Raw genomic sequence first — 14,356 nt, 5'->3', positions numbered from 1 at the left:
TGCATGCAGACTAGAAGCTGAGCAGACTAGAGAGGAGACGTGGCAACAACCACTAAAGAGGTGCTGAAGGCAAGTATTTCAACACCAGCACCACCCCACCTACCTAAACTGTTGATAGGTTTGTTAATGGTATTACTTTACCATTCCATGACGCAAGGCACTTGATGTGCCACTGGAATGCAGCCATTATTGGGGTGAATTTTTAGTTATGGCATACAATGAATCTTATTATTATTTATATATGGTAGCACCTTTGAATTGCACTAGAATTTTGCTAGGCACTGTACAGACATGTTGCAAAGAAGGCAGTTGCCATATAAGATACTTACAAAGAGCCCACTTCTTCCTCATCAACAAACAAAACCCAAACCAGCTGTTGTGTGACAAATCAGATGTAGAATCATAGAACTGGAAGGGACCTCAAGAGGTCAACTAGTCCAGTCCCCTGCATTCATGGCAGAACTAAGTATTATCTAGACCATTCCTGACAGGTGTTTGTCTAAACTGCTCTTAAAAATTTCCAGTGATGGAGATTCTACAACCTCCCTAGTGCTTAACCACCCTAACAGTTACTAAATTTTTCCTAATCTCCAACCTAAACCTCCCTTGCTGCAATTTAAGCCCATTGCTTCTTGTTCTATCCTCAGAGGTTAAGAAAAACAATTTTTCTTCCTCCTCCTTATAACCGTCTTTTAATATTTGAAAACATGTTATCATGTCCCTTCTGTCTTCTCTTTTTTCCAGACTAAACAAACCCAATTTCTTTCAATCTTCCCTCATAGGTCATGTTTTCAAGACCTAGAATCCTCTTTGTTACTCTTCTCTGGAAACTCTACAATTTGTACACATCCTTCCTGAAATGTGGCGCCCAGAATTGGACACAAGACTCCAGCTGAGGCCTAATCAGTGGAAGAAATACTTCTTGCTGACAACACTCCTGCTAATACATCCCAGAAGGATGTTTGCTTTTTTTGCAACAGTGTTACACTGTTGACTCCTATTTAGCTTGTGGGCCAGATCCCTTTCTGCAGTAATCCTTCCTAGGAAGTCATTTCCCATTTTGTATGTGTGCAACTGATTGTTCCTTCCTAAATGGAGAACTTTGCATTTGTCCTTATTGAATTTTATAGCATATTTCCGAGATCAGTAGTGCAGTAGTAACTTTGCTGTTAATACTCTACAAAGAAGCACAACTAAGGAACTGGAATTTGAGGGGGGATGGAGGAAAAAATTAAAGTAAGATGCATACCTTTCATGCATGCCTAGTATTCCTTGTCACATTTCCCCTTCCCACCCCCTAACACTTGAAGGACATAATAGAAAAATACCCCCACTCCCCATAAAAAACACCCTACAATTTTTCTACTGCTTTGAGTGCTTGGTGTTGGTTTAAAAAGCAAACATTTTCTATAGATTTAATAGCCTGTAGATCTGTCCCAATGCTGAAGAGGCCTCTGTGCTTGCCTAGGAAGTACTCTTCATAAACACTTGTAGAATATTTGACCTTAAGCATGACCTGAAGATTAATAGGTATATATTGTATTACTTTAAGTGAGCCCATTTCCCCCCTCAGTGCACATGTGACTTCCTTTAAGGCTAATGGGAGTAAGGTGTGCCTAGAGGTTAGCAGAAACTTCGAAAGGTGCTGTTAGGCTCTGTTGTATTAATGATCTCATAATTGCTGAGGTGCTGCTTCTTCATATGGAAGCAAACTAATTAAATCATCCTTTTGTATCTTGGGATAGCAACATACCTGGAATATATTGTGTCTGGGTTTTTTTTGAGTTCTTTAATACTTAGATGCAGTGGGCCAAATTAAAGGTGGAGTTTGAGCCCTCACTCTGAACTTCCTTGCTTTTAAGTGTCTTTTGCAACTTTAAAGTTATGTTAAGTTTTACTTTTTCAGTGTTTATCAATTGCCTCTAGTCAAGGGGTTAGAGTTTGTTCTTTTAAAATATAAAATATATATATTGTAAAGAACATGAGATGTAAAATAAATCAATTTCAGTTTACACAAAATCAAGAGGATTTAGTGGATTTGAGCCCCAAGGAAGAGCAGTTGTTGTTATTTGTACATTTATACAAAACTTGAGAGAAGAAGCAGTAAATTGCATGCAGTGAACGTGATTTCTCCTTTCTTTTTAATGAGTTTATATAGAATACAAACTGAATACCGGTAGTAAACATATTTGGCCCTCTCAGTAGGACATTTGAGCCTTATGCGTGGCATATGACAAAACACATGTACTTTGGAAAAAAAGCAATGACATGACCCTTGGGGTAAATTTTTTGTTTGTAGTGTGTGTGTTTGTGTTTGTGGAGTGCTTGCTGCTTGACCAAAATATATCGTGTGGTCTGTTTGGGGGACTGTGTGCTGAGCCTAGTGGCCTGCTAGGCAAGCCTGAGAGCTTCTTAATGAGGCTTTGATCCCTAAGCCCTTTAGCACCCATCAACCCTTAACCGGGGGCAGGGCTACTGAGGAAGACCAGGGCTTTTGGAAGGGAGTTTAGTGGGAGAGTGGGGACTAGATACACTTAACATTCTTTAAACTTAAGGCCAAATACACCCCCTAATAAAAACAAAACAACAACAACAATGGAAGGATCTGCAGGAGTAAAAAGAGAATGCAGGCAGAAGTCCAGCAACAGAGTGGGGGCTATCCAGTTTATTGTACTCAATGAAGCATGTATGATTACTTGTTGTATGGGCAGGTTGCGTATGTGTGCATTAGGAGCAAGAAGCTCCTGGCTCTCAGAGACCATGTACGGGCTTTGGAGAGCAGAGTGTCTGAACTGGAGAAGCTAAAGGAGACAGGTACATACATGAGACTTTCTGGGACATAGTAGAATGGTCCCAGCCCCGATCTGACAGGCTAGGTGCTGTTGAGGAGGATGAAAGTCTCTGGGAAGGAGAACATCCAACTGGAGTAGAAGGAAACGATCCCATAATTGGGATCCTCCTTCTAGATGATGATGTGGTATCCTCTCACACTGGGGATACTTCTCCAGGGGAGGGAACTCCAGTTATTGGGAAGAGACAGGTAATAGTTATGAGGGATTTGATCATTAGAAACATAGATAACTGGGTTTGGGATGACCGGGAGAATTGCATGGTGAGTTGCCTGCCTGGTACGAAGGTTGCGGATCTCTCGAGATATCTAGGTAGACTTATGTGTAGTGCTGGGGAGGAGCCGGTGGTCGTGGAACACGGAGGTATCAATTGTGAGCCTACACCCCATGCTCTTCATAGAGATATGCTTCTGATATGACATAACTAAGATATGTGTTATGCAAGATGGGTCACGTAAGGTACAATTGGAAAGGTTCTGATTTACTGAATATGATTATCCTATTTGTATGCATGTATCATTTCTGTATCCAAAGTTAAGAATATCGACTATGTAACAATTACAACTGTGTTTACATTTGGGGTACACCCCCCAGACAGTATGCAATCAGCCTGGATGGGCCATTTGGGAGAACAATAGGACTCTGAAGATGCTAATCTCCCACCTTCCTGAGAAGTTTCCTGGGATGCTGTGATCATGTCACCTGGTACTGGATTACATCTTGGATTTCTGGTATTTTTCCACTGTGTGTGTGTGTGAGGGAACCACACTGAGAGACAAAAGATTCCCACCATATGTAAATTCTATTTAAGGCGGGGAAGTGAGGTAATCCGGGTTCTTCTCCACTGCCCTCCCACCCAAGAAGGAAGACTGCTGAAAACACATGAAGAAACAAAGGAACTAAGCTTGAAGAGGAGGCAGGGGCTGAGCCCAGGTGAGAAAGATTTAGCCTGTGAAAGGAATATCTGGAGATCTAAGCTGCAAGCAGTTACCTTCAAGAAACTCTACAACCTGTATGAACACTTAGGGTGAGAATTTGCTATTAACCAGTTACTTTAGTATATTAAATTTAGTTTGCGTGTTTTGTTTTATTTACTCAGTAATGTGCTTTGATCTGTTTGCTATCCCTTATAATCACTTACAATTTATCCTTTGTAGTTAATAAACTTGTTTTGTTTTCTAAAACCCAGTTTGTGCAACTTATAACGGGGGTGTGGGGTAGGGGGAAAGCTGTGCATATCTTCCTTCACATTGAGGGAGGGAGCAAATTTCATGAGCTTACGCTATTCAGTTTTCTGTGCAGTGCAAGACAATACAACTTTGGCTTTACGTTCCAGAGCGGATGTGCACTTGAGTGCTGGTGAATTTGAGTGCTAGCAGTGGTGATTGTAGTGTCTGTATGATTATACAGCTGGGTGTGTTCCTGCCTGTGTGTGTACTGGAGGAGGCCGGAGAGCCTAGTTCAGCAAAACAGTGTAAGGGATCCCAGGCTGGTGGAAGAGGTGGGTTCTGAAACACCAGTACATCAGGTGGCATCCTGGAAGGGGGGGGGGTCCAACCCATCACACCAGTGACATAGGGAAGGGTAGGAGAGAGGTCTTGGAAGCCAGATTTATGCTTTTAGGCAAGATATTGAAGTCCCGGACCTCCATGGTAGCTTTCTCTGAAATGGTTTCAGTTCCATCTGCAGGGCCAGTTAGACAAGCAGAACTGCAGGGTCTCAATGCATGGATGAGATGATGGTGCAGGGAGGAGGGATTTAGATTTATTAGGAACTGGGGAAACTTTTGGGAAAGGGGGAGCCTATACAGGAAAGATGGCTCTACCTAAACCAAAATGGAACCAGATTACTGGCACTTAAAATTAAAAAGTTTATAGAGCAGTTTTTAAACTAAGGGCTGGGGGAAAGTTGACAGGTGCGAAGGAGCATATGATTCAGAGAGACATCCCTTAGGGGAGGATCTACTAATGGAGATTCCCTCCTATTTAGGAATAGAGGATATAAGATAATAAAATATGGGTAGGATCTGATGAGAAAGTCAAATGAAAAAAAGTCCCATTCAATTACATCATGCAATGGCAGACAGGTAAAAAGTGACAAGTTCTTAATGTGCTTATATACAAATGCTAGATGCCTAAATAATAAGGTGGGTGAACTAAAGTGCCTGGTATTAAATGAGGATATTGATATAATAGGTATCACAGAAGCTTGGTGGAATGAGGATAATCAAAGGGACACAGTAATACCAGGGTAAAAAATTATATCAGTAGGCCAGAACAGGTCATGCTGGTGCAGGAGTGGCAGTATATGTGAAAGCAAGCATAGAATCAAATGAAGTAAAAAAAACTTCAATGAACCAAACTGTGACAGAGAATCTCTATGGATAGTGTTTCCATGCTCGAATAATAAGAATACAGCAATCTGTATACAGCAATACTGACCATCTGTCAAGGATGGTGATAGTGACTGTGAAATGCTCGGGGAGATTAGAGAGGCTATACAAATAAAAAGCTCAATAATAATGAGGGATTTCAACTGTCCACATATTGACTGGGTACATGACACCTCAGGATGGGATGCAAAGATAAAATTTCTTGACACCTTAACTGACTACTTCTTGGAGCAGCTAGTCTCGGAATCCACAAGAATAAGGTAATTCTTGATTTAGTCCTAAATGGAGCACAGGATCTGTTCCAAGAGGTGAATATACCTGAAGTGCTTGGTAATAGTGACCATAATATACTTAAATGTAACATCACTGTGGCGGGGAAAACACCACAACAGCCCAACACGGTACCATTTAATTTCAGAAAGGGGAACTACACAAAAATGAGGAAGTTAGTTAAACAGAAATTAAAAGGTACAGTGACAAAAGTAAAATCTCTGCAAGCGGCATGGAAACTTTTAAAAGACCCCATAATAGAGGCTCAACTTAAATGTGTACCCCAAATTAAAAAAAACAGAACCCCAAAAGTGTTATTGTGGCTAAACAACAAAGTAAAAGAAGTAGTGAGGCAAAAAGGCATCCTTTAAAAAGTGGAAGTTAAATCCTACTGAGGAAAATAGAAAGGAGCATAAACTCTGGCAAGCAAAGTATAAAAATATAATTAGGGAGGCCAAAAAAGAATTTGAAGAACAGTTAGCCAAAGACTCAACAAGTAATAGATTTTTTTAAAAATACATCAGAAGTAGGAAGCCTGCTAAACAACCAGTGGGGCCGTTGGATGATCAAGATGCTAATGGAGCACGCAAGGACGATAAGGCCATTGTGGAGAAATTAAATGAATTATTTGCTTTGATCTTCATGGCTGAGGGTGTGAGAGAGATTCCCAAACTTGAGCCATTCTTTTTAGGTGACAAATCTGAGGCACTGTCCCAGATTGAGGTGTCATTATCAATTTGTTCCAAAACCTCCTCTAAACAGCAATAAGTCACCAAGACCAGATGGTATTCACCCAAGAGTGCTGAGGAACTCAAATGTGAAATTGTAGAACTATTAACTGTGGTTTGTAACCTATCATTTAAATCAGGTTCTGTACCAAATGGCATCACATTAGCTATCCTCGAATCAATTTTTAAAAAGGGTTCCCAGTGGTGATCCTGGCAAGTACAGGCCAAAAAGCCTGACTTCAGTACCAGGGAAATTGATTGAAACTATAGTAAAGGACAGAATTGTCAGACGCATAGTTGAACATAATTTGTTGGGGAAGAGTCAACATGGTTTTTGTAAAGGAAAATCATGCCTCACCAGTCTACTAGAATTCGTTGGGGGAGTTAACAAGCATATGAACCAGAGTGATCCAGTTGATACAGTGTATTTTCAGAAAGCCTTTGACAAGGTCCCTCACTACAGGCTCTTAAGCAAAGTAAGGTGTCTTGGGACAAGAAGAAAAGTCCTCTTATGGATTGACAACTGGTTAAAAGATAGGAAACAAAGGGTAGGTATAAATGGTCAGTTTTCAGAACGGAGAGATGTAAATAGTGGTGTCCCCCAGGGGTCTGTAATGGGACCAGGAGTATTCAACATATTCATAAATGATCTGGAAAAGGGGGTAAACAGTGAGGTGGCAAAATTTGCAGATGATACAAAACTACTCAAGATAGTTAAGTCCAAAGCACACTGTGAGATACAAAGGTTTGTCACAAAACTGGATGACTGGACAACAAAATGGCTGATGAAATTCAATATTGATAAATGCAAAGTAATGCACATTGGAAAACATAATCCCAACTATACATATAAAAATGATGGGTTCTAAATTAGCTGTTACCACTCAAGAGAGAGATCCTGGCATCCTTGTGGATAGTTGTCTGCAAACATCCACTCAATGTGCAGTGGCAGTCAAAAAAGCTAGCAGAATGTTGGGAATCATTAAGAAAGGGATAGTTAATAAGAGAGAAAATATCATATTGCCTCTATATAAATCCATGGTATGCCCACATCTTGAATACTGCATGCAGATGTGGTCGTCCCATCTCAAAAAAGATTCAGAAAAGGGCAACAAAAATGATTATGGGTATGGATAGCTTCCATATGAGGAGAGATTAATAAGATTGGGATTTTTCATCTTGGAAAAAAGACGATTAAAGGAGGATATGATAGAAGTTTATAAAATCATGACTGGTGTAGAAAAAGTAAATAAGGAAGTCACTTTTCTTATTTACACAAAAACTAGGGGTCATCAAATGAAACTACTAGGCAGCAGGTTTAAAACAAACAAAAGTATTTCTTCACACCACGCACAGTCAACTGGTGGATTCCTTTGCCAGAGGATGTTGTGAAGGCCAAGACTGTAACAGGGTTCAAAAAAAGAACTAGATAAATTCATGGATGACAGGTCCATCAATGGCTATTAGCTAGGATGGGCAGGGATGTTGTCCCTAGCCTCTGTTTGCCAGAAGCTGGGAATGGGTGACAGGGGATGGATCACCTGAGGATTACCTGTTCTGTTCATCCACTCTGGGGCACCTGCCATTGGTCACTGTCGGAAGACAGGCTATTGGGATAGATGGACCTTTGTTCTGACCCAGTATGGCCGTTCTTATGTTATCTTCTTATGTTGTCCAAAATGAAAAGCTTACATTCTTGTGATACGCTCACAAAACTGCAACAACTGACTCCCTATGCTGTTAAAAACTGTGTCATTTGTAGCTGACCTAAGATACCAATATGTTTTTTAACAACTCACTTGCTTTTTATCATTTAGCCTATCACAACATTTTGACTAGACCAAACCAAGCCAGTCTGAAAGTACTAAACACACTTGACTGATGATGAGTTGTCTGGACAGACGTTTAGATCTTCTAAGAATGACAACAGTCTGAACAATATTTTGGATAAAAATTTCAAAAGCTCCTAAGTGACTTAACCTAAAAGCTTTTCTTCACTGACCAAAAAAAAAAAATGTTTTTTTTTTACTGTGGGATAATTGATGTGCTGTAAAAACATAGTGGAGACAAGGCTGTCTAGTTTTACTGGGAGGTCAACTAAGTGAAGTCAATCCTAGGTGGTGGCATAGTGCTGACCTTATCTAGCCACTTCTGGTAAATACTACAAGTGCCCTGGTTCCACTTAGTTATCTCACTGTAAAATCCTCTCACATGTTTGCTATCTTGCTATAGAAGAGCACCTTTTTAAAACATGAAGAGAAATCCACAGTCCATTTTTAAAAATGATTTAGGTAGCTAGGAGCCTTCATTTCATTGACTTTTAGTGTGACCTAGGTAGCTCCTAAATCTCTTAGGCACATTCTGAAAATTTTACTGCATAGTTTTACTTCCACAGTTTTCCACCATTTGGAAATAAACTCAGATGTAACCTTCTTCACAGAAATAGATTTGGAGTAGAAATCAAATTCTTAAAATTTAAATTCTAGAAGTAAAGGAATAAATTCAGGACTAGATTGTGTTCCCCATATTTCAAATGTTCTTCCTGCCTGGTTTCAGCCTCAGTATTTAGGATAAGCCATATTGACTAAGTAATGGAAAGAATCCATAGTATCTCCAAATTGTCTTTTTTATTTTGTCTTCGTGTGGTTCTAGTTCTTTGTAACTAGATCAAACCAGATTTCCATTGAGACTGTAACAATAGTGTCATCAGCCTATAATCTGTCAAATCCCTAGGAAATCTCCTTCAATGGTTTATGTAAATGTATTCAGGGTTGGCAGTTTCCCAGGAAAAACTACATTAGGACAGGATGTTGGTAAATACTGATTTGAACTGTGCAAGTTGGAAAATATTTTTTTATTAAAATATACTAATGAAAATCACTGACAAATATTTAGCAATTTGATAATAATTTTGCAGTAAGATGGTCTGTTAATTTTAATGAAAGGAAATAAAATCAAACACTCCCCGCCCCCCAACCTCTGTATGCTGTTGCCTTGGCTATCTCAAACAGAAACGGAAACTTCTGAATCCAGGAACTCCCCTTTCCCAGATGGGGAATTCCCGGATTCAGAAGCTTCAGTTTCTGTTTGAGGTAAACTGCCAAACTAACTGTCCAGTCCAGTAGTCTGTCTCTTCATCTGGCTGGCTGCAGTGCAACTGCTGTGATTGAACTCAGTGAGTACAGTGATTCAAGACAAAATATTTCATCATTAGCTAAGATGGAAGACCACTTGACCGAATTCATGGCTATTTTGACAAGTTTCAAGAAGATGGCAGAGAGCCTTAGATGCAGAAATTGTAAAGAAAAAGTAAGTGGGAAGGCAGATTGTATGAGCGAATATTTTGCAAAGTACAGTGGAAAAAACAGAGAGACTCTGGAACGGCTGACTTTGGCTAAACATACATGAGTATTAGAATCAGACTCTGAGGATGAAGGTACTGATAATACTGCATTGTCATTGCCAAGTACATCAAAAGGAAGCCATATACAGCTCAGCCAAAGACAAGGAGGAGGAAGTATCACAGTTTTTCAACCACAAATGGCTATGTTTATAACAAAAACATCTCCAGTATTGAAACAAAATGTAGACTTGAAAATTGCAGATTTTTTATGAGTGTAATATTCCCTCTTCTGTTATTTAGCATCCAATTTTTCAATCAATTATCAGCTGCCTAAGGCCAAGCTACGAAGCTCCCTGTCAAAAGAAGGTACTAGATGAACTGTTAGATATAGTTACTAATGGCTTAAAGGTGGAAGCACACAAATTACATGGAAAAGCAGTTACATTAATACAAGATGGCTGGAGAAATGTGCACAATGACTCAGTGATAGCTAACTTTGGCTTCTGTGTTGGTGGTTGATACTGGAAGCAATAAGAAGACTGGAAAGTACTCTGCTACATTGGCAAGAGAAGCCAAGGCATTAGCAAATGAACTGTACCATTGTGTAAAGAGCTACCTGAGAGACGATGAGAAAAAGATGTAAAATATGAGAAGTGATTTGGAACAAGAGGATGACACGTTGGTTAAGTATGGATTCACATCACATTGGCTAAATCTACTTGGACAAGACCTTTGATGAAACATGTTGTAGATTTACAAAAGCATTTTCGTAATTGTCATCAGCCTGAAGTCTGGTTAAAAGAATGCCAAGTTCTGTAAAACCCCAAATCCCTGGTGTTACACAATGGAACAGTCAAATAACATGCCTGGAAACATATGTTTAAAAACTGTCCTCATTATCTCAGGATTCTGACTAACCATGAGGCAGAACTGAAGATAGAGTTATCAGTATAATTAATAATTAGGGCCATGCCAAATTCCTCCTCCATTTTGGTCAATTTCATGGTCATAGGATTTTAAAAATAGTAAGTTTCATGATTTCAGATATTTTAATATGAAATTTCACAGTGTTGTGACTGTAGGGGTCCTGACCCAAACAGAGGCTTGGGGGGAGGGATCACAAGACTATTGTAGGGGGATTGGGGGATTGTCTCCTGCACTCCTGTGCTACTGCTGGTGGCAGCACTGCCTTCAGAGATGGGCAGCTGGAGAGCGGCAGCTGCTGGCCCTGAGCCCAGCACTGAAGGCAGAGCCACCGCCAGCAGCAGCGCAGAAGTAAAGATGGCCTGGTGTGGTATTGCCACCCTCACTTCTGTGCTGCCGCCTTCAGAGCTGGGCTGCTTCTCTCCAGTGACCCAGCTCTGAAGGCAGCACAGAAGTAAGGATAGCAACACCACGACCCCACCTACAATAAGCTTGCGAACCCCCCACTGCCTCTTTTTGAGTCAAGACCCCAGTTTGAGAAATGCTGGTCTCCCCCGTGAAATCTGTGTAGTATAGGGTAAAAGTACACAAAAGACCAGATTTCGCAGGGGGGATCAGATTTCAGTCTGTGATGCATTTTTCACAGCCATGGATTTGGTTGGGCCCTATTAATAATCAAGGGATTTACCAAGAAGCAAATAACTTGATCAGACAATTAAAATTAGTTGCTGTGAAATGGCATGCACACCAAAGGGACACATTAACAATTGTTGTAGAATGAAAACAATGGTTGCATTTGCTGATAAATAAAGATCTTGCACCACACAAAGGAAAAGTACACAAGAGATTTTATGAGGCAATTACTCCTGTACAAATGTTGGCCAACCTTCTTCATCCAAAATACCCAGGAAAGAAATTTGTCATCTGAACAAAAAGAAATTGCAAGACCGTGGTTGCTGAGTAAAATCCTGACTTCTCTCATATTTAGCTTGATTTAAAGTAGAAGAATTGCTGTATCCAAAATCATTGTTTTCATCTGCTATCAAGGAAAAATTTCCCCTTTAACATGGTGGAAACATTTGTAGAATGATGATATTCTGTCTGACTTGAGGTACAATTGCATCAGTGTCCAGCAAGTTCAGCAAGCACAGAACTAATCTTTTCAAACTTTGGATAATCCACCCAGAACTGATGAATAGGCTTGGTCTATCCATTACATCAAAGTTGATCTTCTGTTACACAATTTTGAATGGCCAAGTGGACCTAGACTGGTAGTGTGCAATTCTGCATGCTTCTGATTGCTTACTGCTTCAAGCCTCAAAGTCTCGATTGTTGTTGTTTACATATAACCAAATGTTTTGACTCTTATTTGTAAAATATTGAAAACTGAAATAAGTCCTGACATATATAACTTCCTTGAAAAAATACTGAACCAAAATGTATACAGATATTTAGACAGTCAGTATTATTATAACATATATCATTGTTATGCTCACTGCAGTTTTACTTTTTATTTGTAAATTAATCTCCTAGTGCTTTATGTAATCACAATTTAAATATGTAAATAAAACTATGTGTAATGTGGTAGCAATATAGTGCATCAATGACACAATTTTTAAAATAGAAAATGTCTTAAACTGGGACTAACTAGTTTTTCCTGAGTTAGTGAAAACCATGATCTAACCTGCTAAAAACATCTCTGGTAAATACCTTGCTGTCCCTGCGTTTAGTGCCTCTCTGTACAATCCCTTGTGTAAAATGTGTGCTATGTTTTGATCAAAGTTTTCCTTGTATAAATCTTACCCATTAATTTGATTTAATTTCTGCTGTTTCCATTTTAGCAATCTAGGTCTGTCCCCTCTCAATTTAAGGAAAAAAAGTTATTCCTATTCTGTATTATGCCATAGTGGTAAGTAATTCTATTATAACCCCCTTTTTTTCTTTTTAAAATGAAAAGTGAAGGTAGCCTACTTGAGTCTAGTTAATTCCCTAATTTTATAGTTTATTTCAGTGACACTTGCTTACGTAGTCTTTTGTATAGATAATGTGTCACCATATTCATAACAGCCTTCCAAAATTGTCATGAAAGTTGGACATAATCAGGCACAAAATTTGCTTCTTGTGCGAAATGGTCTTATGGTCAAAGTACTGGACTTGGACTCAGAAGATCTGAGTTCAAATTTCACTTTTGCCACAGATTTCCAGTGTAATCTTGGGCAGCTTACTTTATCTATCTGTGGTTTAGTTCGCCCTCTATAAAATGGGAATAACAGTATTTCCTTTGTCTTGTTGATAGATATTATAAACTCTTTGGGGCAGGGACTATCTCTTACTATGTGTTTATACAGGGCCAGGTGCTACTGTAATACAAGTAATAACAATCCCACACCCTTAAAATGATAAATGAAAAAGCTATATTTTAATGCCTGTCTTAAAAACAAAACAAAGAATTCCAACAAATAAAATCTGTTAACCCAAGGTGATTGGGTAAGTAGAATTTTAATGAGCTAAATTACAGAATATATATACAGTGTTCTAAATCTCAAATTAGAGTGCTTTTTTGGAAATAGAAAAATAATATATTAATACTTGTACATAAGCCTCTGTGCATAACCTATTTGTATTTTAGCCTCACATGACAGATTACTTTGCTAAATTCCATAAGATTAAAGTTGTTCAATATCATATATATTTCATAATTATGAATTGGATCCTAAATGCTCATAGCTTTTTAACATGTAGTTAATAATGCCTGATAAGGGTTCTGTGGAGTACAGCAGGTCCATTTTACAGAGGGCTTAACTGAGTCAGAGAAGGCATAACCTAAAGGGAAATTGGTGGAGTAGGGAGTAAATCCCAGACATTGTGACTCCCATGTCTCTAATTAATAGCCTGATTTTGCAACCCTTATTTTAGTAGTGCTCTGCATGAGTTAAGGTTATAGAATCATGCGCTTAACTCAGAGATCGTCAAACTACGGCCCACAGGCCACATCCAGCCAGTCAGACCATTTAATCTGGTCCTCAGCTCCCGCCAGGGAGCGGGGTTGGGGGGTTGCCCCACTCCGGCGCTCCAGCCGGGGAGTGGGGTCAGGGGCTTACCTCACTCCACATGGCTCCCAGGGAGCAGCTGGCATGAGCATGGACAGGCAGCTCTGCACACTGCCCTGTCCGCAGGCACTCAGCCAATAGGAGCTGCAGGGGTGGCGCCTGAAGACAGGGCAGCGCGTAGAGCCACCTGGCTGTGCCTCGGAGCTGGAGGGCGGACATGCTTCCGGGAGCTGCTTGCAGTAAGCACCGCCTGCGCCCCCCCCCCACACACACACCGTGCCCCAACCCCCTGCCACAGCCCTGATCCCCCCCCACCCTCCAAACCCCTCGATCCCAGCCCAGAGCCCCCTCTTATACTCCAAGCCCCTCATCCCCAGCCCCACCCCAGAGTCTGTACTCTCCCCATTCCCCAACAGCTTGCCCCATCCCTGATCCTCCTCATGCCCTCTGAACCCATTGGTTTGAGCCCAGAGCATCCTTCTGCACTCTAAACCCCTCATCCCTGGCCCCACCCCAGAGCCTGCACCCCCAGCCGGAGCCCTCTCACCCCTCCCCCATACCCCAACCTCCTGACCCAGCCCTGATTCCGCTCCTGCCCTCCGAACCCCTCGGTCCCAGCCTGGAGCCCCCCTCCACAACCCAAACCCCTCATCCCCAGCCCCACCCCAGAGCCCTCACTTCTCCCCCCGCATCCCAACCCGGAGCCCCCCTTCACACCCCAAACCCCTCACCCCCCCAGCCAGAGTCCTCACCCCTTCCCACACCCCATCCCCAATTTCGTGAGCATTCCTGGCCCAGCA

The 14,356-nt window shown here is 40.8% G+C and overlaps 1 long non-coding RNA gene across 1 annotated transcript in view; it reads left to right on the top strand.

Annotated features, from left to right (window-relative positions):
* The window catches only part of LOC140906590 (uncharacterized), a 68,232-nt gene that overhangs the window by 1,116 nt on the left and 52,760 nt on the right, over positions 1–14,356 (top strand). The window lies entirely within an intron of this gene.

The sequence above is a fragment of the Lepidochelys kempii genome, chromosome 2 (genome assembly GCF_965140285.1).
Source record: "Lepidochelys kempii isolate rLepKem1 chromosome 2, rLepKem1.hap1, whole genome shotgun sequence".
In the NCBI taxonomy this organism is placed as follows: domain Eukaryota; kingdom Metazoa; phylum Chordata; order Testudines; family Cheloniidae; genus Lepidochelys; species Lepidochelys kempii.
This window is presented reverse-complemented; position numbering and strand designations above follow the sequence as displayed.